The sequence below is a fragment of the Lemur catta genome, chromosome 18 (genome assembly GCF_020740605.2).
Source record: "Lemur catta isolate mLemCat1 chromosome 18, mLemCat1.pri, whole genome shotgun sequence".
NCBI classification, from domain to species: Eukaryota; Metazoa; Chordata; class Mammalia; order Primates; family Lemuridae; genus Lemur; species Lemur catta.
In genome coordinates, this window is record NC_059145.1 from 49,241,322 (window position 1) to 49,267,763 (window position 26,442).

At 55.0% G+C, this 26,442-nt stretch overlaps 1 long non-coding RNA gene across 1 annotated transcript in view; it reads right to left on the bottom strand.

Annotated features, from left to right (window-relative positions):
* LOC123623579 overlaps nucleotides 1-26,442 on the bottom strand; it is a 77,631-nt gene that overhangs the window by 32,694 nt on the left and 18,495 nt on the right. The window lies entirely within an intron of this gene.

Below are 26,442 nucleotides of genomic sequence, written 5' to 3' on the forward strand. Positions count from 1 at the left end.
TTTTTTAAGTCTGGTACTTAATTTATAAAATAGAGGACTGTATGGTTCTATATATTAATATTTCACAGAGACCACTCGAGTAAGACAGCATCATATATGTGTAGGAAAGTAGTGGTGCATAACTGCACATTTTTCTCCTCTTATACTTTGTGGGCATCATTTCAATTTTTGTACCCACATACCATCTCTCATTCAACCTAATGTAAATTAGGTAACTTATCTATGAATTTCTAAATGGTTTTGCCTAGCATTTAACCCTTGGCTCTGTTTTCCCTTTACAATGGTTCTATTTATCTCTTTTGTCCTTCAGCTGAGTGAATGTGTGTGTGGGTCGGGTGGCCACTGGCTGGAGGTTGGGGGGAAGTCCAGAAGACCAAAAGAGTTATTTCCATGCAACCTAATTCGGATTAGGTTGAATTTATGAATTTATCTACTAGATTGTGAAGAGAGGGCAAGGGACTAAGGTGGTGAGGGGAAGGAAGGGAAAGGGAGAGTAATGGGGCATGAGGTGTGGTTTTTCATCAACTAGTTTCAGAGCTGGGACCACCTAGGGAAGGACTCCCAGGCATGGCCCTCCAAATTCTTCCTTGCCCCAATGAACACTCTCTCTGTTTCATAACACCTGACCAGTATACCACTTCTCCAGATTCTGCATTGAGAAATGTTATATAAATAGAGAAAGCATGGATTAGTCAACAAACTGGAGTGGAAAATTTGTCTCTGTAAAAATTAAATATATCCTTACATTACACTACACTCTTTTTACAAAGTCCAAATCACTTAAGTAATACAACTGTAAAAACGCAAGATTTTTTTCAAAAGCTATAACAAAATATAGGCACCTGTTTGTAAGATTGAGCATGGAGAAGAATATCCAAAGCCCTAAAGCAATGGAGAAAAAAATCACACACACACAGAGACTGATAAATTTGAGTATGTAAAACTTTATAAATCCTATATGTGAAAAACAAGTATAGTCCTACTCTAAAATATGTCGATAAGAAGTTTCTTGGAATACCCTTTCTCCTACTTTCTTTGTATAATAAAGACCAACTCAAATTTCTTAGGACTTGCTAATGAGCCACGTGGGCAACTTGAGACCAAGATGGATAATGACGAGCTAAAAGTTGTAGTGGAAACGAATGAATCTCAATGGACGCGTGAATGAGCCAGCAGCAAGGTTTGTTGTTACTGTTCCAGTGGCATTGGATCATTTGAAACAAATCGGCAAGGTAAAGAAGCTGGATAAATGGGTTTTGCATGAATTAAATGAGTGTCAGGAGAGAAATCATCCCAAAGCTTGCTTTTCTTTACTGTCACAACATAAAGATGAGCCATTTTTACACCATATTGTTATGTGTGATGAAAAATGTATTATTTTTGACAATTGCAAGCATTTGGCACAATGGTTGGATAAAGATACAGTGCCAAAACACAGTCCAAAACTGAATATTCATCAAAAAAAGCTAATGGTGCCTGTTTGGTGTCCAGCGCTGGTATTATCCACTACAGCTTCATGAAGCCTGGTCAGTGGATTACAGTGGATGTCTACTGCAGCCAATTGGATGAAATGATGAGGATGCTTGAAATTAAGCAGTGATATTGGTTGATAGAGACAGGCCAGTCCTCTTGCAAGACAATGCTCAACCACACATTGCACAAACAACACTGCTATAACTACAGAGGCTGGACTTGGAAACTCTGTCATCCACCATATTCACCAGACCTTGTACCAACTGACTACCACTTCCAGGGTTTGGACCACATCTTGCGAGGAAAAATACTCAATTCTCAACAAGCTATGGAAAACACCTTTTGAGATTTCATTGCCATTCGCTCTCCAGGCTTCTTCGTTGCTGGCATAAAGAAGCTACCATTAAGATGGCAAAACTGTGTCAGTAGTTTAGGCACATACTTTGATTAATTGTACTACTTCTTGTTTAAGATATAATAAACAATACTTTTGATTAAAAAGTCAGACATTTCATATTGAATGACTTAAATATATCTGATAAGGGATTGATACTCAGAATATGTAAAGAACTACAACTCAACAAGAAAATCACCGAATTAAAAAATGGGCAAAGGATCTGAGTAGATATTTCTCCAAAGAAGATACACAAATTGCCAATAAGCACACAAAAAGGTGTTCAATATTACTACTTATTAGGGAAAAGCAGTCAAAACCACAATGAGGACCGGGCGTGGTGGCTCACGCCTGTAATCCTAGCCCTCTGGGAGGCCGAGGCAGGTGGATCGCTTGAGGTCAGGAGTTCAAGACCAGCCTGAGCGAGACCCCGTCTCTACTAAAAATAGAAATAAATTATCTGGACAACTAAAAGTATATATAGAAAAAAAATTAGCCGGGCATGGTGGCACATGCCTTTAGTCCCAGCTACTCGGGAGGCTGAGGCAGTAGGATCGCTTAAGCCCAGGAGTTTGAGGTTGCTGTGAGCTAGGCTAACGCCACGGCACTCACTCTAGCCTGGGCAACAAAATGAGACTCTGTCTCAAAAAAAAAAAAAAAAAAAACAAAAACCAAAACCACAATGAGAAGCCAGGTGCTGTGGCATGCTCCTGTAGTCCTAGCTACTCAGGAGGATTGCTTGAGCCCAGGAATTCAAGACCAGCGTAGATAACATACCAAGACCCCATCTCAAAACACACACACACACACACATGCACACACACACACACATGCACACACACACATGCACACACACACACACACACACTATGAGATACCACTTCATACACATTAGGATGGCTATTACCCAAAAAAGAGAAGATAATAATGTTATGGAGAAACTGGAAGCTTTGTGCATTGCTGGTGGTAATGTGAGATAGCACCACTGCTGTGGAAAACAATATGGCAGTAGCTCAAAACATTAACATGGCATTAATATATAATCCAACAATTCTACTTCTGAGTATATACCCAAAAGAAGTGAAAGCAAGAACTCTAACAAGTATTTGTACTCCCATGCCGGGATCCCAGCAATGTGGGGGCAAAGTTTCCAGGCTGCCCTTCCCTGCCAATTGATCGGTGTCTGCCAGTCAATTTTTGTGCAGTGCTCTCAGCTGGGAAAAATGCCACCAGCCTGCAGGAAAGGCGAGGGGAGGGCCATCGGAGGGTGCAGCCTTCCCAGTGCTCAGGAAAAGACGGGCAGGTCCCAGGGCCCGCGGGGTCCTTCCTTCTCCTGGGGAGACTTTGGCGGGGGGCTGTGCTGCCAGTTCCCCAGGAACAGGCTGTGTCCCTGCCCCAGCGTGCGGGCTTCCTGGAGTGCCTCTGCATTGGGCCCACAGGGGTCTGCTGAGCCCAAGGTGTGGGGCTGGGTGTAGGGTTGGTTCCCAAAGACACTGGAAGCCCTGCCTGGCCGGACAGTGCTGGTCCCTCTGTCCTCACCCATGGGGGAGGGGAGGATGACCTCAGAACCTGGCAGCGGGTGAATAAGCTGTGCCCCCACCCCCACCCCCTGGGGGCCACGCTGGGTTCCACTCGGTGTCCCTGCAATGCCAAGACTTCCCAGCAGGACTCAGGCCTGGTGTGTCTTGGGGTCCTGGCACCCTGTCCTGCCTGGACTCTGGGCAGCCTGTGCCCCTCCAGGGCTGGAGCCATAAGGGGCCTGTGGTCCTTCAATAGGGGACAGCACAGCAGCCACAAGCCAACTCAGTCTGGGAAGGGTGACTGCGGGCCTTGAGCAGCCCTGGAGGGACCCCCACTCTCTCCTGCAGACCCATAGGCCAACAGCACCCCCAGGTCCCCGACAGCACCTACGCAGAGAAATCCCCTGGAGCAGTAGGTGCTGGGGGGCCCTGGGGTCTGAAGTCATCCTCAGAGGCCTGGTGGGCAGCTCAGAGCCCACCTGTGAGCAGGGGTCCGCACCAGCTGAGATTCTGCCCTGTGTCAGGAGCCCCCCACTCCTGTTGGGAGCTGGGTTCTTATGCAGATGGGGGGCAGATGGAGGGATCTCCCGGCAGGCCCCTGGGGCCTTTTCCCCTTTGTTCCCTGCACTGCAGTGTGTGTGTGTGTGTGTAGGGCCCTGTCACCCTCCCTGGAAACTACACCCCCTCCTCATTGTCATGTGGGGGCTGAGCCTAGAGACCAGCTGCCCCCCAAGTGGATGGGACGTGGGGACATCTACATGGGACATGCACACCGGGGGTGTGACGGTGGGGTCCCACCAAGGCACTCGGCTTCTCCTGGGAGGATCTCTGTGCCCCCCTACCCCACTCCATGGTCAGCCTGTCACCCTTGATGGTTTTCAGGGGCCAGAGACCTCTCCTGGGAGGCTATAGCCCTCACCCGCAGGGAGCCACTACTGTGGTGGGTGGGGGTGGACCTGCCCAGTGCTAAGTCCCTGGGGGCTTTAGGGGGCACCTGTGGCAGCATGAGCTCACCCCCAGCCCCCAGCCCAGAAGAACCCTCAGCCCTCAAGAGCCTCTGCTGCTTCAGGGGCTCGTCCCAACAGGCCTGGGTGATCTGACGACCTGGGCCCAGTATACGCTGTTGGGCTGATGGGCACGTGTGCGCCTTGGATGCAGGCATGGGGCCAGCGGGACAATCGTGGGTGTGTGAAGATGCCCATTTGGGGCAGTGATGACCAGCGAGGGGATGCCCAGTGACGAGGGTGGGGTGGATGGGCTGCAGTCAGGGAGGGCTTCCCGGAGGCAGTGTCCAAAGTGCCCTATGAAGGCTGTGCTGAGGAATGACCCTACTAAGCCCCAGGCACAGGCATAGGAGATGGCCCAAGATGTGGTCCTCCAGCTAGAACAATGAGAAATAAGGCTACAGGCACCTCCCTGGGATCAGGCAGGGCCGACATGGGGAGAAAGCAGGAGAGGTGGCCCAGGCCCCTTGGGCGGGGCCTGGGGATTCCAGGTGCATCTTGAGGAACAGTTTCCCTTTGCCCTGGGCCAGGGCTATCCTATGAGCCCAGGGCCACAGGGAAGCTGCAGCCCCCAGTCCTGGGCTAGTGGGGCCTCCCAGCTTGGCTCAGCACTAGAAGGGCCCATTTGCCAGTCTGTCTCCCCCCAGGGCTCTGATGGCAGCACTGGGTCCCAACTTGCTTCATTCCACGTGGCCCAGGACTCAGTGGCTGGGGGCCAGTCAGTGGGTGACAGGACAGAGCCCGTCCTGGGACAGCACTGACTGTCAGATGTTCTGGGGGCTGGACTTGCTTGGTGGTGGGGGCACTGTCTGGCCACCTGTCCTGGCCAGACATCATGCTGTGGGGACACTGGAATGTGCTTGTGTCTCCACCTTGGCCAGGCCTACTGCCTGGGACCTCCCCCAGTGAGGCCTGTCTGTAGCCACAGAGCCTGAAGGATCAGTGTGACCCCGAGCTTCCGGCCAACGCACCCCAGACTCGGGAGGGGGTTTCTCAGAGGGCTGGTAACTATCTTCATCACTGTCCACAGTGCAGGCCTGTCCCCTGGGTCCTTCTGCCCCTGGCAGGCAAATCCACATATGCCCCTGTGGGGCACCTGTGTCTTGTATCACCTGCTGTGGCCCTCCCGATTGGCAGGGGCACCTTGACATCCTCGGTCCCCACAGGTTTTCCACGTGGCCTATGTGCTCATCAAGTTTGCAAACTTGGGCAGCAGGGCTGCTGTGACCATGGCTTCTTGAGGTCTCGGTCACCAGCCCGGCCCTCATGCCCAACCCCTGTGTGGGTCAGGACCATCTGTGTGAGGACTGAGAGGCAAAGAGGAATTCATCAGGTCACCCCCGACTTCTGGCACAGCTGGGCACAGAGGCTCGTGGTGGCAGGAATCTCGGTGCCATCTCCTGGCTCCCTCTGCGCTGCCTTCATGTTTGACAGCTCCCTGTGGTGGTGACACAGGTCCCTGGTGGCTCCCAGCTGGCTTCCTCCCAGCTCAGCTGCCTGTGTCAGGAGAGCTGGGTCCTGGAACTCACTCACCGGCTGCCTTTGGCCACCTGCCACCCTGACGGGTCAGGTTGGCAGGATGCGGATGCTCCAGTTTGGCGGCCTGGTCACGTGTCCCCCAAAACTCCCTGGCCCGAGAGTGGAGGAGGGGCAGTTCTCTGACAGGCAGTGGGGGACTGCCCCAAGGAAGGACATGAAGACAGTCCTCCAAGGGGAGCGGGAGACACCTGCTCTCTAGACATGTCCCAGGGAGAGGGGTGCAGGGGTGTGGGTGGTGAGCTGGTGCAACTGTGCACGTCCAGCATGGCCGGTGGGGCAGGAGCTCCTCCCTCCGCAGGGTTCAGTGACCTCTTCCCCAAGTCCTGCTGGCTGGTGGAGCCTTGGCTGGGTGACCCGTCGAGGGCACAGCATTCCCACCTCAAGATGAGGTGGCCGGGCTCAGGCTCAGGTGACCAGCCCAAGAGGCAGCCTTCCAGGTGGTAAGGCTCAGGGAAGTCAGGGAGCCCAGGGGCCCCGCCTGTGGGCCTGCGGGCTTTTCTGGTGGCCTCAGCACTCCCTTTCCAGTCCTTTCCTGCAGCCTCCAAGAGGGGCTTCCTGGAGCAGTTTGGGCTGCGGTCACGTGGGATGACGACACCATGTGCACCACTGAGTACTCACGTATAGTGTCCCTGGAGAACGGCGAGGTGAGTCCGAGGACAGCGTGGTGGTGGGTTCTGCAGGTCTGCTCCTGGCGGCCACACCTGGCCTCACCATCCACACCTTCTGCAGATCGTGGTGTTCCTGGTGAATGGGCGCCCAGGGGCCATGAACTAGTCCTACTCGCCACTGCTGCGCAACTTCACCAAAGCCACCAACATCCGCCTACGTTTCCTGAGCACCAACACACTGCTGGGTCACCTCATGGGCAAGGCCCTGCGGGACCCCACAGTCATGCACCAGGTGATCCCACCCTGTCTAGCATGTGGGGCAGCCGGGACCTGAGGCCCTGGCGCTCAGGGGCCTGCAGTACAGTATTATTACAGCACCAAGGATATCAGCATCGGCGGCTGCTGCGTCTGCCATGGCCACGCGGGCGTCTGCCATGGCCACACGGATGTCTGCGATGCCAAGGACCCTTCAGACCGTCTCAGGAAAGGCCGTTTCAGGTGAGGCCCTACAGCTGAGGTCCCCCCAGGTGAGGCTGCTCTCAGCTGGGGCCCCCTCAGGTGAAGTCCTTTTCAGGTGAGGCCCTGTCAGGTGAGGCCCCTTTCAGTCCTTTTCAGGTAAGGCCCCTTCAACTTTGGCCTCTTTCAGGTGAGTCACCTCTCCGATGAGGCTCCTTTAGGTGAGGCCTCTCAGTGAGGCCTGCTCAGGTGAGGTCCTCTCAGTAGCTATGTCAGCTACGTTAGTAGCACTCACAGCTGAGGCTGCTTTCAGCTGAGGGCCCCTTTCAGGTGTGACACCTCTCAGTTGAGGCCCTTTTAAGCTGAGGCCCTTCCCAGGTGAGGCCCCTCTCAGTTGAAGACCCTGTCAGGTGATGTCCTTTTCAGCTGAGGGACGCTCTCAGCCAAGACCCTTTTCAGCTGAAGCCCTTTCAGCTGAGGGGCCTCTCAGGTGAGGGGCCTCTGAGAAGAGAAGAGGCCCCTTACAGGTGAGGCCCTTTCAGCTGAGGACCCCCCCAGGTGAGGCTCCTCTCAGGTGAGACCCGCTTACCTGAGAACACTTTCAGTGCAGGTCCCTGTACGGTGAGTCCCCGTTAGGTGAGGCCCTTTCAGCACAGGCCCCTTTTACATGAGGCTCCTTTCTGATGAGACCCTTAAAGGTGAGCCCCCTCCCAGGTGAGACCCCTCTTAGGTGGGGCCCTTTCAGCACAGGCCCCTCCAAGGGGCCTCCCTGATTTTCTGAAAGACACAGGACAGTGAACCCATCTGAGTTTGAATTTCCAGATCCTGGCTCTGAAGACGCTGAACTCGGAATTTAACTGGTTCCCCAGCAAGGCCAGTAGGGAGTGCTCTCCACTGTCCCCCCCCCCATGAGCACCGAGGGCTGCAGGGCCCGTGCAGGCTGGCAGGGGGCGGAGCACCCGTCATGCCCCGTGGCTTTGCACGCAGCGTTGCACGTGGCGTGAGAGGACGCAACGCCGCCATGTTAGCCTCACCCAGCAGGCGCCGGTTCCCTGCTGCCTGCCGGCCTGGCCTCAGACCAGAGCGAGTGCGACCTCCTTGTCCTCACTCAGATGTGAGGCCCCGAGGGTGAGTTCAACCTTCCTGTCCGAGCCCCACGGGCACTGCCTTCCTGTCTGCAGCTGCCTGCTGAGGGGCGGCCAGTCCTCAGAGACCTGGAGGGGCTCCGTGTGGACATTTGGAAACGGGGAACCCACAGTATCCATCGCACTGGGGTCCCCACACCCAGTACGCGGTGGCCACGGGTGTGACGTCCACGCGGTGGCCTCTCCACCCTAATGGGGTATCAAACTCTGAGCTGGACGTGGGTCTGGCTCAGCCTCTGTGAGGGACTTCGTTGTCATCTCTGTTTCACTGGCAGGGTGTTCAGGTGGTTGTTCATAAATGTAGTATCCTTATGGGAATTTCATCCTTTCAGGGAACGTGCCATCACAGCACAAAGTCCTCTGTGTCCTGCCTTCAGAGTCTCCAGCGTCATTGCTGTGTGAGGTCTGCTACATCAAGGTAAGTACTCCCATGTGTTTTACCGTGTTTTTTGCAGCAGCCACAAGCTCCCATGTCATCACCGTTAACCCCGAATCAGGAATACACTCTTCTCCCTGACAGTCCAATCCACCAGGCCCACTTCACCGCCTTCCCCAACTGGGAGAAAAATGTGTCTTTCCCTTCGGTTCCAGTTTTCTTTTTCTGGAACTGTTTCTGAGACTGTCCCTCAGTTTCCCAGCCTTGGCAGATCTAAAGAGCAGAGATAACTCCAAGGTGGGTGTGGGCAGCACTTCCTCCTGAGCAGCACAGGACTGCCATGGCCTACAGACCCTGAGCGGTCCTGCCTGCTACCCTCTCCCATGCAGTCTACCCCAGCTGCCTGCAGTCTACTCTGCTTTCATTTTTAGGTGCACAGAAGGCTTTTGCTGTCTCAGGGATTTTATTCGTGTTCCATCAACTTGTCCACACAGTGGATACCCTTAGCAAATTTTCTAAGGCTTGGCCCAGCTAGACCATTAAAGTCACAGCAGTTTGTGGTATCTAACAGTAGAAAAAGTGGATGATGTGATTTTTCAAAGGACAAAAGAATTTCTTTTTTTCTTTTTTTTTTTCTTTCTTTTGAGACAGAGTCTTGCTGTGATGCCCAGGCTGGAGTGCCATGGCATCAGCCTAGCTCACGGCAACCTCAAACTCCTGGGCTCAAGCCGTCCTTCTGCCTCAGCCTCCCAAGTATCTGGGACTACAGGCATGCGCTACCATACCCCGCTAATTTTTTCTATATACTTTTAGTTGTCCAGCTAGTCTCTTTCTATTTTTAGTAGAGATGGGGTCTTGCTCTTGCTCAGGCCGGTCCCGAACTCCTGAGCTCAAACGATCCGCCCACCTCACCCTCCCAGAGTGCTAGGGTTATAGGCGTGAGCCACCGCTCCTGGCCACCCCCCCAAAATTATTATTTGATATATGGTGTGTAAGAATCACCTTTGATTTATATGTAAACCAAGGAAATAGTACCTAAACACAGAGTTTATATTTGGGATAATTAGTAAAGAAGAATTAAATCTCCCTGCGAAATGAAAGGCAAATGACCCAATTGATCATGGAAATTTCATAAGAGTTTACTGAACCACATATTACCATACTGTAATTCTCTAGCCGTGTGTGTGTGCATGTGCGTGCCCACCAGTTGCAAGGTATCTCAGGTTTGCACACTTATGTTTACATCACCAATCGATATAGTTAAGTGATAAAGTCCTAGTCTATATTAGGACAATGTATATAAATATTGGAAAGCACCTTTTAAAATTTCACCATTTTTACCACTTGTGAATATATAATTCAATGGAGTGTCACACATTGCCCATGTTGTGCAACCATCTATTTATTAATAGTTACAGATGTTTTTTTTCTTCCTCTGAAGGAAACTCAAAGCCCATTATGAAGTAACTTTCCTTTCCCTGTCCCCCAAGTCCCTGGCAAGCACTAATCTATTTTTCATTGCCGTGGATTTGCCTGCTCTGGACATTTCATACAAATGGACTCATATAATATGTGGCCTTTTGTGTCTGATTTCTTTCACTTAAGATGCTTTTGAGGTTCATCCATGTTGTGATATACATCAGTACTTCATTCCTTTTTTCTGTATGATTAAATACCTATAGCATTCACCATTCTTAAGTGCACACTTCAGTGGCATGAACCATGTGCACATTGGTGCATAACCATCACCACCATCCATGTCCAGAATTTCTTTCATTTGCCCCAAGTGGAACCCTGTACTCATTAAACACCCACTTTGTATTTTCTCTTCCCCCAGCCCCTGGGAACTACTCCAGCTACTTCATAAGTAGAGCATACTCTATTTGTCGTTGTGTGCCTGGGTTGTTTCACTTAGCATGATGTCATTACATAAGTCAGAATTTCCTCATTTTTAAGACTGAGTTATATTTCATTGTGTGGATGGACCACATTTTATTTTTCTACTCATCTGTCAGTGGACACTTGTGTTGCTTCCACCTTTTGGCACAGTGAATAATGCTGCCATGACCGTGGGTGTTCAAGTCCCTGTTTTCAGTTCTTTTCAGTATATACCCAGAAGTGGAATCACTGTGTTGTAAGTGAATTACATGCTTAATTTTTGAGGTACTGTCATACTGTGTTTCATACAGCTGCTCCCTTTCAGTTTTCTCTTTCCTTTTTATGGCTGAATAATATATCAGGTTATGATATACCTAATTTTGCTTATCCATCTGTCTGTTGACGGACGTTTGGGTTGTTTGCACCTTTCAGCTATTGTGAACTGGGCTGCTATAAATATTCATGTATAAGTTCTTGTTTGAACACTTGTTTTCTTATCTTTGGAGTATGTACCTTGGAATGGAATTGTTGAGCTATGGTAATTCTGCATGTAAATTTTTGAGGGAAGATTCAACTAGTTTACACACAGTCTGTACCATTTTATATTTCTCCAAGCAGTGTTTAAGGGTATCCAGGTTTTCTATATCCTTGCCAACAGATATCTTCAATTTTTTTTAACAATAGCCTTTCAAACATGTGTGAGTAGGTATGTCATTGTGGTTGGAATTTGAGTTTCAGATGACCTGTGACCTGGGCGTGGACTCTGAACAGGGCCCATTGCTTCTGTCAGGGTGACCTGTGACCCTGGCCTGGACTCTGAGCAGTCACAGTTGGTGGAGTCTGTGAGGACAACTTGTGACTTGTGACCTTGGTGCAGAGTCTGCACAGGCATGGTTGCTGGTGCCTGTCAGGGAGTGACCATGAGGCGGGGGGGCCCCACTCTCAACCATGGAGTGCGCACCCTTGCACATCCCAGGCTGCTCCCTTGCCCAGGGCACCTGCAGCGACACAGGACTGTGTGAGGTGATGGGCCTGGGGCTGCGTGCAGGTTGCTCTTCTGAATTCAATTGTACTTTGGGGAAGATACTTTGCTACAAAACATGAGAGGAGCTGTTTTACCTACCGTTTTTGAAGTTTTTTTTTTTTTTTGAGACAGAGTGTCACTTTGTTGCCCTGGCTAGAGTGAGTGCCGTGGCATCAGCCTAGCTCACAGCAACCTCAAACTCCTGAGCTTAAGCAATCCTACTGCCTCAGCCTCTGAGTAGCTGGGACTACAGGCATGTGCTACCATGCCCGGCTAATTTTTTCTATATATATTTTAGTTGGCCAGCTAATTTGTTTCTATTTTTAGTAGAGACGGGGTCTCACTCTTGCTCAGGCTGGTCTCGAACTCCTGACCTCAAGCGATCCACCTGCCTTGGCCTCCCAGAGTGCTAGGATTACCAGCATGAGCCACCGCGCCCGGCCCAGTTTTTGAGGTTTTTAATGCAACTCGCCTACCTCAGTACAGCACATAGGGTAGATGTAGCCACATTACAGATGGGCGAGCTCCGGGGAGCTCAGAGGAGGGAAACTTCAGGGTGGGAGACAGAAGCCTGTATGTGTCCAGAAATGACTGAGGTACCCTGCGTGGGCAGAGAGAGCCAACCCTCGTTTCCTACCACCTTTCTCCTGCCTCCCACAGCTCCCGCTGGAACAGCCTCCTGGCCCACAGCAGCAGGGGCTCTGGTATCACACATACTCCACACCTGATAACGATGAAGAGATGTGGAATGGCTGCTCCTCCCTTCCAGGTCAGCACAGGAAATCCAGTGGCCCTCTGCTAATCACTTAGTCCTGTCCCCACCCTGGGATGTCCAGGAGCCAATGAGAAAAAGCCTTCTTAGATGGCCTGCGCAGCAAGATTCCGATGTCTTACAGAAAAGGAAGAAAGACATGCATTAAGGTAACCTAAGTGGCTGTCATAGTCGACCACAAATTGGGACTCCTGAGAGAGTCCCCAGAAGATCTGTGGTCTGTAGCCCAGGCACCTCAGGTATTTAGGCAACCTGGGACATCCCACACGTGAACCCTGGTCCACGGGCCAGTTCTGCCAAGGTGATTTAGGAAACCTGATACATCCCACAGATAAGCCCTGGTCTGTTGGCCAGTCTCCCCAGGGATATAGGGAATCTGGGAGAGCTCTGGTCTGTGTGCCAGTCTGCCCAGGGATTTATGAACCTGGGACATCCCACAGATGAGCCCTGGTCTGTAGGTCAGCCCCTCCCAGGGATTTAGGGAATCTCATTCCCCCCTGTGATTTAGAAAACCTGAGACATACTACTGATGAGCTCTGGTGTGTAGGCCAGTCCTCCTTGGGATGTAGAGAACTTGGGATATCCCACAGATGAGCCCTGGTCTGTAGGCCAGTCCCACCAGGGATTTAAAGAGCGTGGGACAGCTCTGTTCTTTAGGCTAGTCCCACAGGATTTAGGGAACCTGGTACATCCCACACATTAGTCCTGATCTGTAGGCCAGACTCCCAAGGGATTTAGTGATCCTGGGACATACCACAGATAAGCTCTGGTCTGTAGGCTAGAACCCCAGGGATATAGGGAACCTGGTACAGCCCGCAGATGAGCCCTGGTCTGCAGACCAGTACTCCCCAGGGACTTAGGGTACCTGTGACAGCCCATAGATGTGCCCTTGTCTGTAGAATAAACCCCCTGGGATTTAGAAAACCTGGGACATCCCACTGATGAGCCCCGGTGTGTAGACCAGTCTCCCCTGGGATTCAGGGAAACTGGAACATCCCACATATCAGCCATGGTCTATAAACAGTGCCTCCAGGGATTTAGGGAACTGGGGACATCCCACAAATGATCCCTGGTCTATAAACTGTTCCCCCAGGGATTTAAGGAACCTGGGACAGCCCAGAGATTAGCTCTAGTGTGTAGCTCAGTCCACTGCCTAGGATTTATGGAAACTGGGACAGCCCACAGATGAGCCCTGGTCTGTAGACCAGTCCCTCAAGGGATTTAGGGAACATGGGATATCCCACAGATGACACCTGGTTTGTAGGGCAGTCCCCCCCAGGGATTTAGGGAAATTGGGATAGCCCTGAGTTGAGCCCTGCTCTGTAGACAGTCCCCTGAGGGATTTGGGGAAGCTCAGACACCCCACAGATGAGCTCTAGTGTGTTGGTCAGACACTCCAAGTATTTAGGGAACCTAGGACAGCCCATAGATGAGCCTTGGTCTCTAGGCCGGTGTCCCCTGGGATTTAGGGAACCTGAAACAGCCCACAGATGAGCCCTGGTCTGTAGGCCATTCACCCCCCTGCAATTTAGGGAACCTGGGACAGCACACAGAGGAGCCCTGCTCTTAGGCCAGTCCACCACAGGGATTTATGGAACCTGGGACATCCCACAGATAAGACCTGGTCTGTAGGCCAGTATCCCCAGGGATTTAGGGAAAAATGATACAGCCCAGAGATGAGCCCTGGTCTGTAGGACAGTCCCTTCCTGGGACTTAGGGATCCTCGGACAGCCCACAGATGAGCCCTAGTCTGTAGACCAGTCACCCAGGGACTTAGAGAACCTGGGACAGCTCATAGAGGAGCCTTTCTTTGTAGACCAGTTACTCCAGGTATTTTTTGAACCTTGAACCATCCCACAGATGATCCCTTGTCTTTAGGTCAGTCCCTCCAGTGATTTGGGGAACCTGGGACATCCCATAAATGAGCCCTGGTCTACAAACAGTCCCCTCAGGGATTTGGGGAACCTAGGACAGCCCACAGATGAGCTCTGGTGTGTAGGTCAGACTCCCTAAGTATTTAGGGAATCTTGGACAGCCCATAGATGAGCCTTGGTATATAGGCCAGTTCTCCTTCGGATGTAGGGAACCTGGGACATCCAATAGATGAGCCCTGGTCTGTAGGCCAGTCCCTTCAGGGATTCAGGGACCCTGGGATATCCCACAGATGAGCCCTGGTTTGGAGGCCAGTCCCCCCTGGCATTTAGGGCACAGATGAGCCGTGGTCTGTAGGCCAGTCCTGCAAGGGATTTAGGGAGCCTGGGATATACTACAGATGAGCCATGTTCTTTAGGTCCGTGCCCCCAGGGATTCAGGGAACCTGGCACATCCCACAGATGAGCCTTGGTGTGTAGGCCAGTCCCCCCAGGGATTTAGGGAACCTGGCACATCCCACAGATGAGCCCATGTCTGTAGGCCAGTCCTCCTGAGGATTGAGGGAACCTGGGACAGCGTACAGATAAGCCCTGGTCTGTAGACCAGGTGCCCCTTGGATTTAGGGAGCCTGGGACGTCCCACAGATGAGCTCTGTTCTATAGGCTAGAACCCCCACAGGGATTTAGGGAACCTGGTACAGCCCAGACATGAGCCCTGGTCTGTAGGACAGTCCCTTCCATGGATGTACGGAACCTGGGACAGCCCATAGATGAGCCCTGCTCTGTAGGCCAGTCCCCACCCCTGGGATATAGGGAACATTGGACACACGGATGAGCTCTGGTCTATAGCCCAGGGCCCTTAAGGGATTCAGGGAACCTGGGACAGTCCACAGATGAGCCCTGGTCTGTAGACCAGTCCCTCAAGGGATTTAGTGAACATGGGACATCCCACAGATGATCCCTGGTTTGTAGGCCCATCCCTCCATGGATTTAGGCAACTTGGGAGAGCCCACAGAAGAGTTCTGGCCTGTAGACAGTCCCCCAGCGATTGCAGGAACCTGGGACACCACACAGATGAGCTCTGGTCTCTAGACCAGTCAACCCAGGGACTTAGGGAACCTGTGACAGGGCTCAGATGAGCCCTGGTTCGTAGGCCAGTCCCCCCCAGGGATTTAAGGAACCTCGGAGAGCCTACAGATTAGCCCTTGTTTCTAGACCAGTACCCTAAGGAATTTTGGGACCTGGGACAGCCCACAGATGAGCCCTGGTCTGTAGGCCAGGCCCCTCCAGGGGTTTAGGGAACCTGGGACATCCCACAGATAAGCCCTTATGTAGGTCAGTCCCCTGAGGGATTTAAGGGACATGGAACATCCCACTGTTGAGCCCTGGTCTGTTCGCCTGTACCAAAAGGATTGAGGGAACCTAGGACATCCCAATAGATGAGCACTGGTTTGTACACCAGTCTCCCCTGGGATTTAGGGAACCTGGAACATCCCATATATCAGCCGTGGTCTATAAAAAGTCCCACCATGGATTTAGGGAACCTGGGACAGCCCACAGCTGAGCTCTGGTCTGTAGATCAGTCACCCCTGGAACTTAGGGAACCTCCTACAGGCCACAGAGGAGCCTTGGTCTATAGACAGTCTCCCCAGGGATTTAGGGAACCTGGGACATCCCACAGAGGAGCCCTAGTTTGTCGTTCAGTTTCCCCAGGTATTTAGGGAATGTTGGCCATCCCACAGATGAGCCCTGGTCTGTAGACCAGTCCCCCCAGTGATTTAGGGAACCTGGGTCATCCCACAACTCAGCCCTGGTCTATAGACAGTCTCCCCAGGGATTTAGGGAACCTGGGACAGCCCACAGATGAGCCCTGGTCTGTAGGCCAGTCCCCCTTGGGATATGGCTAATCTGGGACATCCCACAGATGAGCCGTGGTCTGTAGGCCAGAACCCCAGGGATTCTGGGGACCTGGGACAGCCCACAGATGAGCCCTGGTCTGCAGACAGTCCCACAGTGATATCAGCAACCTGGGACACCCCGCATTTGAGCCCTGGTCTGTAGACCAGTCACCCCCATGGATTTAGGGAACCCCTGGCATCGCACAGCTGAGCCCTGGTGTGTAAGCCAGTCCCACAAGGGATTTAGGGAACCTGGGACATCCCAGAGTTAAGCCCTGGTGTGTAGACCAGCCCCCCCCTGGGATTTAGGGAAACTGGGACAGCCTACATATTAGCCCTGGTCTGTACACCACATCCCCTGGGATTTAGGGAACCTAGGACAGCCCACAGATGAGCTCTGACCGAAGGCCAGTCCCCCTCTTGGATTTAGGGAACCTGGTACAGTGCACAAATGAGCCCTTGTCTGTAGGCCAGTTCCCCCCAGGGACTTAGTGTCATGGGACATCTCGCAGATGAGACGTGGTCTGTAGGCCCAACTCCCAGGGATTTAGGGAACCTGGGACATCTAAGAATTAATCCCTGGTGTGTAGGTAAGTACCCCAGTGATTCAGGGAACCTGGGACTTCTCACAGATGAGCCCTGGTCTGTAGGTTATTTTCCCCCAGGGATTTAGGAAACCTGGGACCACCCACAGAGGAGCTCTGCTCTGTAAGATAGTACCCCCCCCCAGTGATTTAGGGAACTTGGGGAATCCCACAGATGAGACCTGTTCTGTAGCCCAGTCCCCCCAGGGATTTAGGGAACCTGGGACATCCCTCAGATGAGCCCTGCTCTGTAGCCCAGTCTTTCCCAGGGATTTATGGCACTGGGACAGCCCACAGGAGAGCCCTGGTATGTAAATCAGTTCCCCAAGGATTTAGGCAACCTGGGACATCCCACAATTGAGTCTTGGTCTGTACACCTGTCTCCCCCTGTGATTTGGGAACCTGGGACATCATACAGATGAGCCCTGGTTTATAGGCCTGTCCTCCTCTGGGATTTAGGGAACCAGGGACAGACCACAGATGAGCCTGCTCTGTAGGCCAGTTCCCCCCAAGGGATTTAGGGATCCTGAGAGAGCCCACAGATGAGCCCTCATGTTTAGGCCAGTCCCCTCAGTCATTTAGGGAACTTGGTACAGCCCACAGAAGAGCTCTGGTTTGTAGGCCACTCCCCAACAGGGATTTAGGGAACCTGGGACAGCCCACATATGAGCCCTGGTCTGTAGACAGTCTCACAGTGATTTCAGCAACTTGGGACACCCGACAGATAAGCTTTGGTATGTAGACAAGTCACCCCCAGGGATGTAGGGAACCTGGGACATCCCAAAGAGGAACCCTGGTTGTAGGCCAGGCCCCCAGGTATTTTGGGAACCTGGAATAGCTGTAGTCTGTAGGCTAGTCCCCGAAGAGATTTAGGGAACCTGGGACATCACTCAGGTGAGCCCTGGTTAGTAGCCCAGTCTTCCCCAGGGATTTAGGGCACTGGGCGAGCCCACAGATGAGCCCTGGTCTGTAAATCAGTCCCCAAGGTCTTTGGGCAACCTGGGACATCCCACAGTTGAGCCTTTGTCTGTACGCCAGTCACCCCCTGTGATTTAGGTAACCTGGGACATCCCACAAATGAGCCCTGGTTTATAGGCCTGTCCTCCCTAGATGTTTAGGGAATCAGGGATGTCCCACAGATGAGCCCTGGGCTGTAGGTCAGTCCCCTCAGCGATATAGGGAACCTGGGACAGCCCACAGGGGAGCCCTGCTCTGTAGATCAGTCTTCCCAGGTATTTAAAGACCTAGGAAACCCCAAAGATGAGCCCTGGTCTGTACGCCAGTCCCCCCAGGGGTTTAGGGAACCTGGGACATCTCAGAGTTAAGCCCTGGTGTGTAGGCCAGTACCCAAGGCATTCAGGGAACCTAGGACATACCACAGATGAGCCCTGGTGTGTTGGCCTGTGCCCCCAGTGATTTAGGGCACCTGGGACAGCTCTGGTCTTTGGGACAGTCCCCCCAGGGATTCAGGTAAACTTGGGCATCCCACAGATGAGCCCTGGTCTGTAGGCCAGTCTGCCCCGGGGAATTAGGGAAATTGGATAGCCCACAGATGAACCCTGGTGTGTAAATCAGTCCTCCAGTGGTTTGCACTAGCTGGGACAGGCCACACCTGAGACCTGGCCTGTAGGCCTGTCCCCCTTGAATTTAGGCAACCTGGGACAGCCCACAAATGACCCTGGTCTGTAGGCCTGTCCCCCACAGTAATTTAGGGAACCTGGAGCAGCCCACAGAGGATCCCTGGTTGTAGGCCAGGCCCCCAGGGATTTTGGGAACCTGGGAGTGCCCAGAGATGAACCCTGGTGTGTATACCAGTCCCTTCCAGGGACATAGGGAACCTCAGAGAGTGCACAGATGAGCTCTGTTTCGTAGCCCAGTGAACACCCCCCCTGGGGATTTAGGAAACGTGGGACAGCCATCAGATGAGGCCTGGTCTGTAGGCCAGTCCCCCCAAGGGTTTAGGGAACCTGGGACAGCATACAGATGAGCCCTGTTCTATTGGCCATGCCCCCCTGGGATTTAGGGAACCTGGGACATACCACAGATGAACCCTGGTCTGGAGGCCTGTGCCCCCCCCAGGGATTTAGGGAATCTGGGACATCCCAACATTTGAGCCCTGGTCTGTAGGCCAGACCCCAAGGGATTTAGGGAACCTGACACAGCCCACAGATGAGCCCTGCTCTGTAGGCCGGTCCCCATCCCTGGAATTTAGACAATGTTGGACAGCCAACAGATGAGCCTTGGTTGGGCTGCCATGTCCTGCATGAGAAGCGGGGACCCGTTCCCTGCATGAGGGCAGATTGGGCTAACGCATGCCACCCACTGTTAGAAGAGGCAGGTCCACAACGCGCTGCTTGAGAGGAGACAGGGACCCTTGCCCAGAGGGAGAGGCGTTTTCGGCAATGCACTCTCAACACTGTTAGAGCAGGTGGGGCTGTCGCGCCCTGCATGGGGGAAGTGGGATGGCCACACCCTATGGGAGAGGAGCCAGGGTTCCTGAGCCAATCCTGGGAGTAAGTGGGGCCCCCATTCCCCGCGGAAGAGGAGGTGGAGCCCCATACCCTGCATGAGAGGAGGTGAGGGCCCAAATCTTGTGTGAGAGGTGGGGGGTGGCCTGTGCCCTGCGTGAGGGTGGAAAGGGCCAACACATGCCACCCACTGTTAGAATAGGCGGGTCACAATGCCCTGCCTGAGACGAGCCGTGCCTCTTGCCCTGATTGAGAGGTTTAGCCAATGCACTCTCAACACCGTTGGAGCAGGTGGGGCTGCCGAGTCCTGCATGGGGGGAGGTGTGATAGTCACGCCCTATGTGGGAGGAGCCGGGGCTCCTGAGCCATGCCTAGGAGGAATTGGGGCCCCCATTCCCGACGGGAGAGGAGGTGGGGACCCGAATCATGTGTGAGAGGAGGGCGAGCCATGTGCCCTGCATCAGAGGAGGCACGGCACCTGCGAACTGGTTAATATGAGGCGGCCCTCCCTGTCCTGCGTGAGAGGAGGAGGGGTTGCTGTGTCCTGCATGAGGAGAGGAGGGGCCAATGCGCCCTCCCCCACAGAAGAGGAGGGGCCCCGTGCCCTGCATCGAAGGAGGCGGTGTCGCCATGCCCTGCATGACAGGAGGTTGGACACCTGCGCTGTGCTTGACAGGAGGCGGCCCTCCGTGCCCTGCGTGAGAGGAGGTTGGGTGGTTTTTGTCCTGCGTGAGGGGAGGAGGGGCCAATGCACCCCCACCCCACAGAAGAGGAGGGGCCCCATGCCTGCATCACAGGAGGCGGTGCTGCCATGCCCTGCCTGAAAGCAGAGGACGCACCTGCGCCCTGCTTGACAGGAGGCGGCCCTCTGTGCCCTGCGTGAGAGGAGCAGGGGCCAATGCGTCCCACCCACTGTTAGAAGGGGCGGGGTCACAACGCCTTGCTTGAGAGGAGGCAGGGCCCCTTGACCAGAGTGATAGGAGGTTTAACCTATGCACCCCTTCACCATTAGAGCAGGTAGGGCTGTTGTGCCCTGCATGAGGGGAGATGGGATGGCCACGCCCTATGGGGGAGGAGCCAGGACTCCTCAGCCAATCGTGGGAGGAAGTGGGGCTCCCATGGCCCACGGAGGAGGAGGTGGGGCCCAGTACCCTGCATGGGAGGAGGTGGGGGCCCTAATCCATAGGGGAAGGAGGTGGGGCCAATGAGTCTCACCCACCGTTAGAGGAGATGGGGCCACAACGCCCTGCTTGAGAGGAGACATGGCTCCTTGCCCAGCTTGAGAGGAGGTTCACCTAATGCACCCCCCCCACCATCGTTAGAGCAGGCGGGGCTGTCACGCCCTGCATGAGGGGAGGTGTGATGGCCACGCCCTATGTGGGAGGAGTTAGGGCTCCTGAGCCATGCCTGGGAGAAATTGGGGCCCCCATGCCGAACAGGAGAGGGGGTGGTTCCCCGTACCCTACATGTGAGGAGGTGGGGGCTCGAGTCATGTGTGAGATGAAGGGGAGCCCTGTGCGTGCATCAAAGGGGGTGCGTCACCTTCGAACTGGTTGGTATGAGGCGGCCCACCATGTCCTGCGTGAGTGAAGGTGGGGTTGCTGTTTCCTGCGTGGGGAGAGGAGGGGCCAATGAGCCTGCCCCCACAGAAGAGCAGGGGCCTGGTGCCCTGCATTGGCAGAGGCGGTGCCGCCAATCCCTGCGTGACAGGAGGAAGGGTTGTGTGCCCTGCTTGACAGGACTCGGGGCACCTGCGCCGTGCTTGACAGCAGGCGGCTCTCTGTGCCCTGCGTGAGAGGAGATGGGGTGGTTGTGCCCTGCGTGAGAGGAGGAGGGGTCAAGGCACACCCTCCGCACAGAAGAGGAGGGGACCCATGCCTGTGTCAGAGGAGACGACGACGCATCAACGCCCTCCTTGACAGGAGACGGCCCCCTGTGCCCTGCGTGGGAGGAGGTGAGGCCAACGGGTCCCACCCACTGTTAGAAAGGACGAGGTCACAATGTCTTGCTTGAGAGGAGGCGGGGCCCTTTGCCCAGAGGGAGAGGAGGTTTAGACCACGCAACACTGGCAGCATTAGCGCAGGCGGGGCTGTTGCACCCCGCATGAGGGAGGTGGGATGGCCACGCCCTATAGGGGAGAAGCCGGGACTCCTAAGGTAGTCCTATGAGGAAGTGAGGCCCCCAAGCCCCACGGAAGAGGAGGTGGGGCTCCATACCCCAGATGAGATGAGGTGGGGGCCCGAATCCACAGTGAGAGGAGTTGGGCTGCCGTACCCTGCGTGAGATCAGGCGGGGGCCCTTGCCAAGAGTGAGAGGAGGTTTAGCCAATGCATCCTGCAACCATTAGAGCAGGCGGGGCTGCCGCACGCTGCCTGAGGGAAGGTGGGATGACCATGCCCTAGGGGGAGGAGCCGGGACTCCTGAGCCAGTACTGGGAGGAAGTGGGGCCCTCATGCCCCACGGAAGATGAGGTGCAGCTCCCTACCGTACATGACAGGATGTGGGGGCCCGAATCCAGCCTGAGAGGAGGTGGGCCTGTCGTGCCCTGCGTGAGAGGAGGCTGGGCCCCTTGCCCAGAGTTAGAGGAGGTTTAGGCATGCTCCTCCTGCCATTAGAGCAGGCGGGGCTGCAGCGCCCTGTATAAGCAAAGGTGGGATGGCTATGCCCCATGGGGGAGGAGTCGGGACTCCTGAGGCAATCCTTGGAGGCAGTGGAGACCCATGCCCCACGGAAGAGGAGGTGGGGGCCCAAATGCAGCGTGAGAGGAGATGGGCCTGCAGTGGCCTCCATTAGAGGACGCAGGGCCCTTTGCCCAGAGTGAGAGGAGGTTTAGCCCATGCACCCCCCCCACCGTTAGAACAGGCGGGGCTGCCCGGCCCTGCATGAGGGCAGGTGGGATGGCCACGCCCTATGGGGGAGGAGCCAGGACTCCTGAGCCAATCCTGGGAGGAAGTGGGGCCCCCATGCCCGACAAAAGGGAAGGTGGAGCCTCATACCCTACATAACCGGAGGTGGGGGCCCGAATGCAGCGTGAGAGGAGGTGGGGCTGCTGTGCCCTGCGTAAGAGGGGGAGGGGCTTATGCGTGCCACCCACTATTAGAGCAGCTGGGGCCCCTTGTCCACAGTTAGATGTTTAGCCAATGCATACCCCCTACCATTAGTGCAGGCGAGGATGCTGCGCTGTGCATGAGGGGAGGTAGGATGGCCACCCCCTATGGGGGAGGAGCTGAGACTCCTGAGCCAATCCTGGGAGACAGTGCGACCCATGCCCCACGGAAGAGGAGGTGAGGGCCCAAATGCAGCATGAGAGGAGGTGGGTCAGCTATGCCCTGCGTAAGAGGAGGTGGGGCCCCTTGCCCAGAGTGAGAGGAGGTTTAGGCCAAGAACCACTCCACCCTTAGAGCAGGCGGGGCTCTCGTGCCCTGCATGATGGGTGGTGGGATGGCCACGCCCTATGGGGGTGGAGCCTGGACTCCTGAGCCAATCCTGGGAGGAAGTGGCACCCCAGGGCCCACGGAAATGGAGGTGGAGTCAGGTATCGGATACGAGAGGAAGTGGGGGACCAAATCCAGCCTGAGAAGAGGTGGACCTGCCGTGCCCTGCGTGAGAGGAGGCGTGGCCCCTTGCCCAGAGTGACAGGAGAGTTAGCCAATGTCCGTCCCTACCGTAAGAGCAGGTGGGAGTGTGGGTCCCTGTTGAGAGGATGTGGGATGGCCACTCCCTCTGGGGCAGGAGCCGGGACTCCTGAGCAATCCTGAGAGGAAGTCTAACTCCCATGACCTGTGGAAGAGGAGGTGGGGCCCCAAACCTACATGAGAGGATGTTGCCACAAATGCAGAATAAGAGGACGTGGGTCTGCTGTGCCCTGCGTGACAGGAGGCCAGGCCCCTTGCCAGAGTGAGAGGAGGTTTAGCAAATACACCCCCCCCAGGGGCTGGCTGCATGAGGGCAGTTGGGATGGCCATGCCCTATGGAGGAGCACCCAGGACCCCTTATCCAATCCTGGGAAGCAGCGTGCCCCTATTCCCTGTGGAGGAAGAGGTGGGGCCTTGTACCCTATATTAGGGGAGGTGGGGGCCCGAATCCAGCTTGAGAGCAGGTTTGGCTGCCATGCCCTGCGTGAGAAGAGGAGGGGCCATTGCCTCCCACCCACTGTTAAAGGAGGTGGGGCCACTACGACCTGTTTGAGAGAAGGCAGGGAGGGCCCTTTGCGCAGAGGGAGAGGCAGTATACCCAATCCACTCCTCTAGCGTTACAGTAGGCGGGGCTGCTGCACCCTGCATGAGGGGAGGTGAAATGGCCACGCCTATGTGGGAGGCACAGGGACCCCTGAGCCAAGTGGGAAAAGGTGGGGCCCCCATACCCCGCCCCTGGAAGAGGAGGTGGGGCCCCTTGCCCTACATGAGAGGAGGTGGGGGCTCAAATGCAGCGTGAGAGGAGGTGGGGCTTCCGTGCCCTACCTGATAGGATGGGAGGCCTCTTGCCCATAGTGAGAGGAGGTTAAGCCAATGCACTCGTCCCACTTCTAGAGCAGACAATTCTGTTGCACCCTGCACGACTGGAGCTGGGATGGCTATGCCCTATGAGGGACCACCCAGTCATGTGAGCTGTGGACTTGTCACAAGGCTAGTCACGTGGGCCCTGGGCTGGTCACGTGGCCGGTCACGTGGTCAAGTGATGGTCAAATAATGGTCCTGTGGTAGTCACCTGGCTGCTAATGTGATGGTCACACGGCAGTCACATGATTATCAGGTGAAGGTTACGTGATCATCACGTGGCTGCTCACATGGGCTACTTACGTGGTCAAGTGATGATCACGTGGCTGGTCCTGTGGCAGTCACATGATAATCGCGTCATGGTTACGTGGCCGGTCACGTGGCAGTCACGTGACAAGCCCACGTGACCATCCCACAGTGCCTCTGACCAGCCAAGAGCCCACGTGACCAGCCACGTGACCACCACACATGACTGGGTGGTCCCTCATACGGCATAGCCATCCCAGCTCCAGTCGTGCAGGGTGTGACAGCACTGTCTGCTCTAGCAGTGTGTGTGGGGGGGGTGCATTGGCTTAACCTCCTCTCACTGTAGGCAAGGGGCCTCTCATCCTCTCACGGAGAGCATGGCGGCTCCCCCTCCTGTCACACTGGATTTGAGCCCCCACCTCCTCTCATGTAGGGCAAGGGGCCCCATCTCCTCTTTTGGGGGGTCACGTTGGCTGCAGGTTAGGGTTACAGTTACGGTTGGGGCAAAATCATTGGCTCTGGAGTTGTCACGTGGGCAGTCACCTGGTCAAGTGAAGGTGACGTTTTGGTCACGTGGCATGCTTACGGGGACTGGTTACCAGGTCACGTTATGGTCACTTGGCAGTCAAGGCAAGGGGCTCCGCTGCCTCTCACGCAGGGCTCGGCAGCCCCAACTCCACTCAGGCTGGATTCAGGCCCCCACGTCCTCTCATGTAGGGTACAGGGCTGCACCTCCTGTTCCATGCAAAGGCATGGGGGCCCCACCTCCTCCCAGGATTGGCTCAGGATTCCCGGCTCCTCCCCCATAGAACCTGGCCATTTCACCTCCCCTCATGCAGGGCCCAGCAGCCCCACCTGCTCTAACGCTGGTGGCGTGCTTTGAACAAACCTCCTCTCACTCTGGTCAACGGACCCTGCCTCTTCTCAAGTAGGGTGTTCTGGCACCAGCTCCTGTAACAGTGGGTGGGAGGCGTTGGCCCTCCTTCTCTCAGGCAGGGCATGGCAGCCCCACCTCCTCTCATGCTGGATTCCGGCCCCCACCTCCTCTCATATAGGCTATGGGGCCCCACCTCTTCTTCCGCGGGGCAAGGGGGGCCACACGTCCTCCCAGGATTGGCTACGGGTTCCCGAGTGCTCCCCCATAGGACGTGGCAATCCCACCTCCCTTCATGCAAGGAGCAAAAGCCCCGCTGGCTATTTTTTTTTTTTTTTTATTTTTATTTTTTTTTTTTTTGAGACAGAGTGTCACTTTGTTGCCCGGGCTAGAGTGAGTGCCGTGGCATCAGCCTAGCTCACAGCAACCTCAGACTCCTGGGCTTAAGCGATCCTACTGCCTCAGCCTCCCTAGTAGCTGGGACTACAGGCATGAGCCACCATGCCCGGCTAATTTTTTTGTATATATATTTTTAGTTGGCCAGATAATTTCTTTCTATTTTTAGTAGAGATGGGGTCTCACTCTTGCTCAGGCTGGTCTCGAACTCCTGACCTCGAGCGATCCACCCGCCTCGGCCTCCCAGAGCTAGGATTACAGGCGTGAGCCACCGCGCCCGGCCAGCCCCGCTGGCTATAACGGTGGGGGGGGTGCATTGGCTAAACCTCCTGTCACTCTGGACAAGAGGCCCCGCTTCCTCTCTTGCAGGGCACAGCAGGCCCAACTCCTCTCATGCTGCATTTGTGCCTGCACCTCCTCTTCCATGGGGCATGGGGGCCCCACTTTCTCCCAGGATTCACTAAGGAGTCCCGGCTCCTCCCCCATAGGGCGTGGCCATCCCACCCACCCCCCATGCAGGGTGCAACAGCCCCACTTGCTCTAATGGTGGAGGGAGTGGATGGGTTAAACCTCCTGTCACTCTGGACAAGAGGCCCCACCTCCTCCCATGCTGCATTTCGGCCCCCACCTACTCTCATGTAGGGTACGGGGCCCTACCTCCTCTTCTGTGGGGTATGGGTGCCCCACTTCCTCCCAGGCTTGGCTCAGGACTCCCAGCGCCTCCACCATAGGGTATGCCATGCCACCTCCTTTCCTGCAGGGTGTGACAGCCCCACGTGCTCTAACGGTGAGGGGGTGCATTGACTAAACCTCCTCTCCCTCTGGGCAAGGGGCCCTGCCCCCTCTCAAGCAGGGATTTGTGGCCCCACATACTCCAACAGTGGCTGGGAAGCGTTGGCCCTTCCTCCTCTCACGCAAGAAACGGCAACCCTACCTGCTCTCATATAGGATACGGGGCCTCACCTCTTCTTCGACGGGGCAAGGGGGCCACACTTCCTCCCAAGATTGGCTCAGGAGTCCCAGCGCCTCCCACATAGGGCATGGCCATCACACCTCCCCTCATGCAGGGCGGGAAAACTGCACCTATTCTAATGGTGGGAGTGTGCATTGCCTAAAACTTCTCTCACTCTGGGCAAGGGGCCCGGCCTCCTCTCACGCAGTGCAAAGCAGCCCCACCTCCTTTTACGCTGGATTTCGGTCCTCACTTCCTCTCATGTAGGGGACGGGGCCCCACTTGCTCCCAAAACTTGGTCAGGAGTCCTGGTGAATTCCCCCAAAGGGCACGGCCATATCACCTCCCCTCATTCAGGGTGCAAAAGCCCCAGCTGCTCTAACGCTTGGGGCGGTGCATTGGCTAAACCTCCTGTCACTCTGGGAAAGGGGCCCGGCCTCCTCTCACCCAGGGCACAGCAGGCCCACC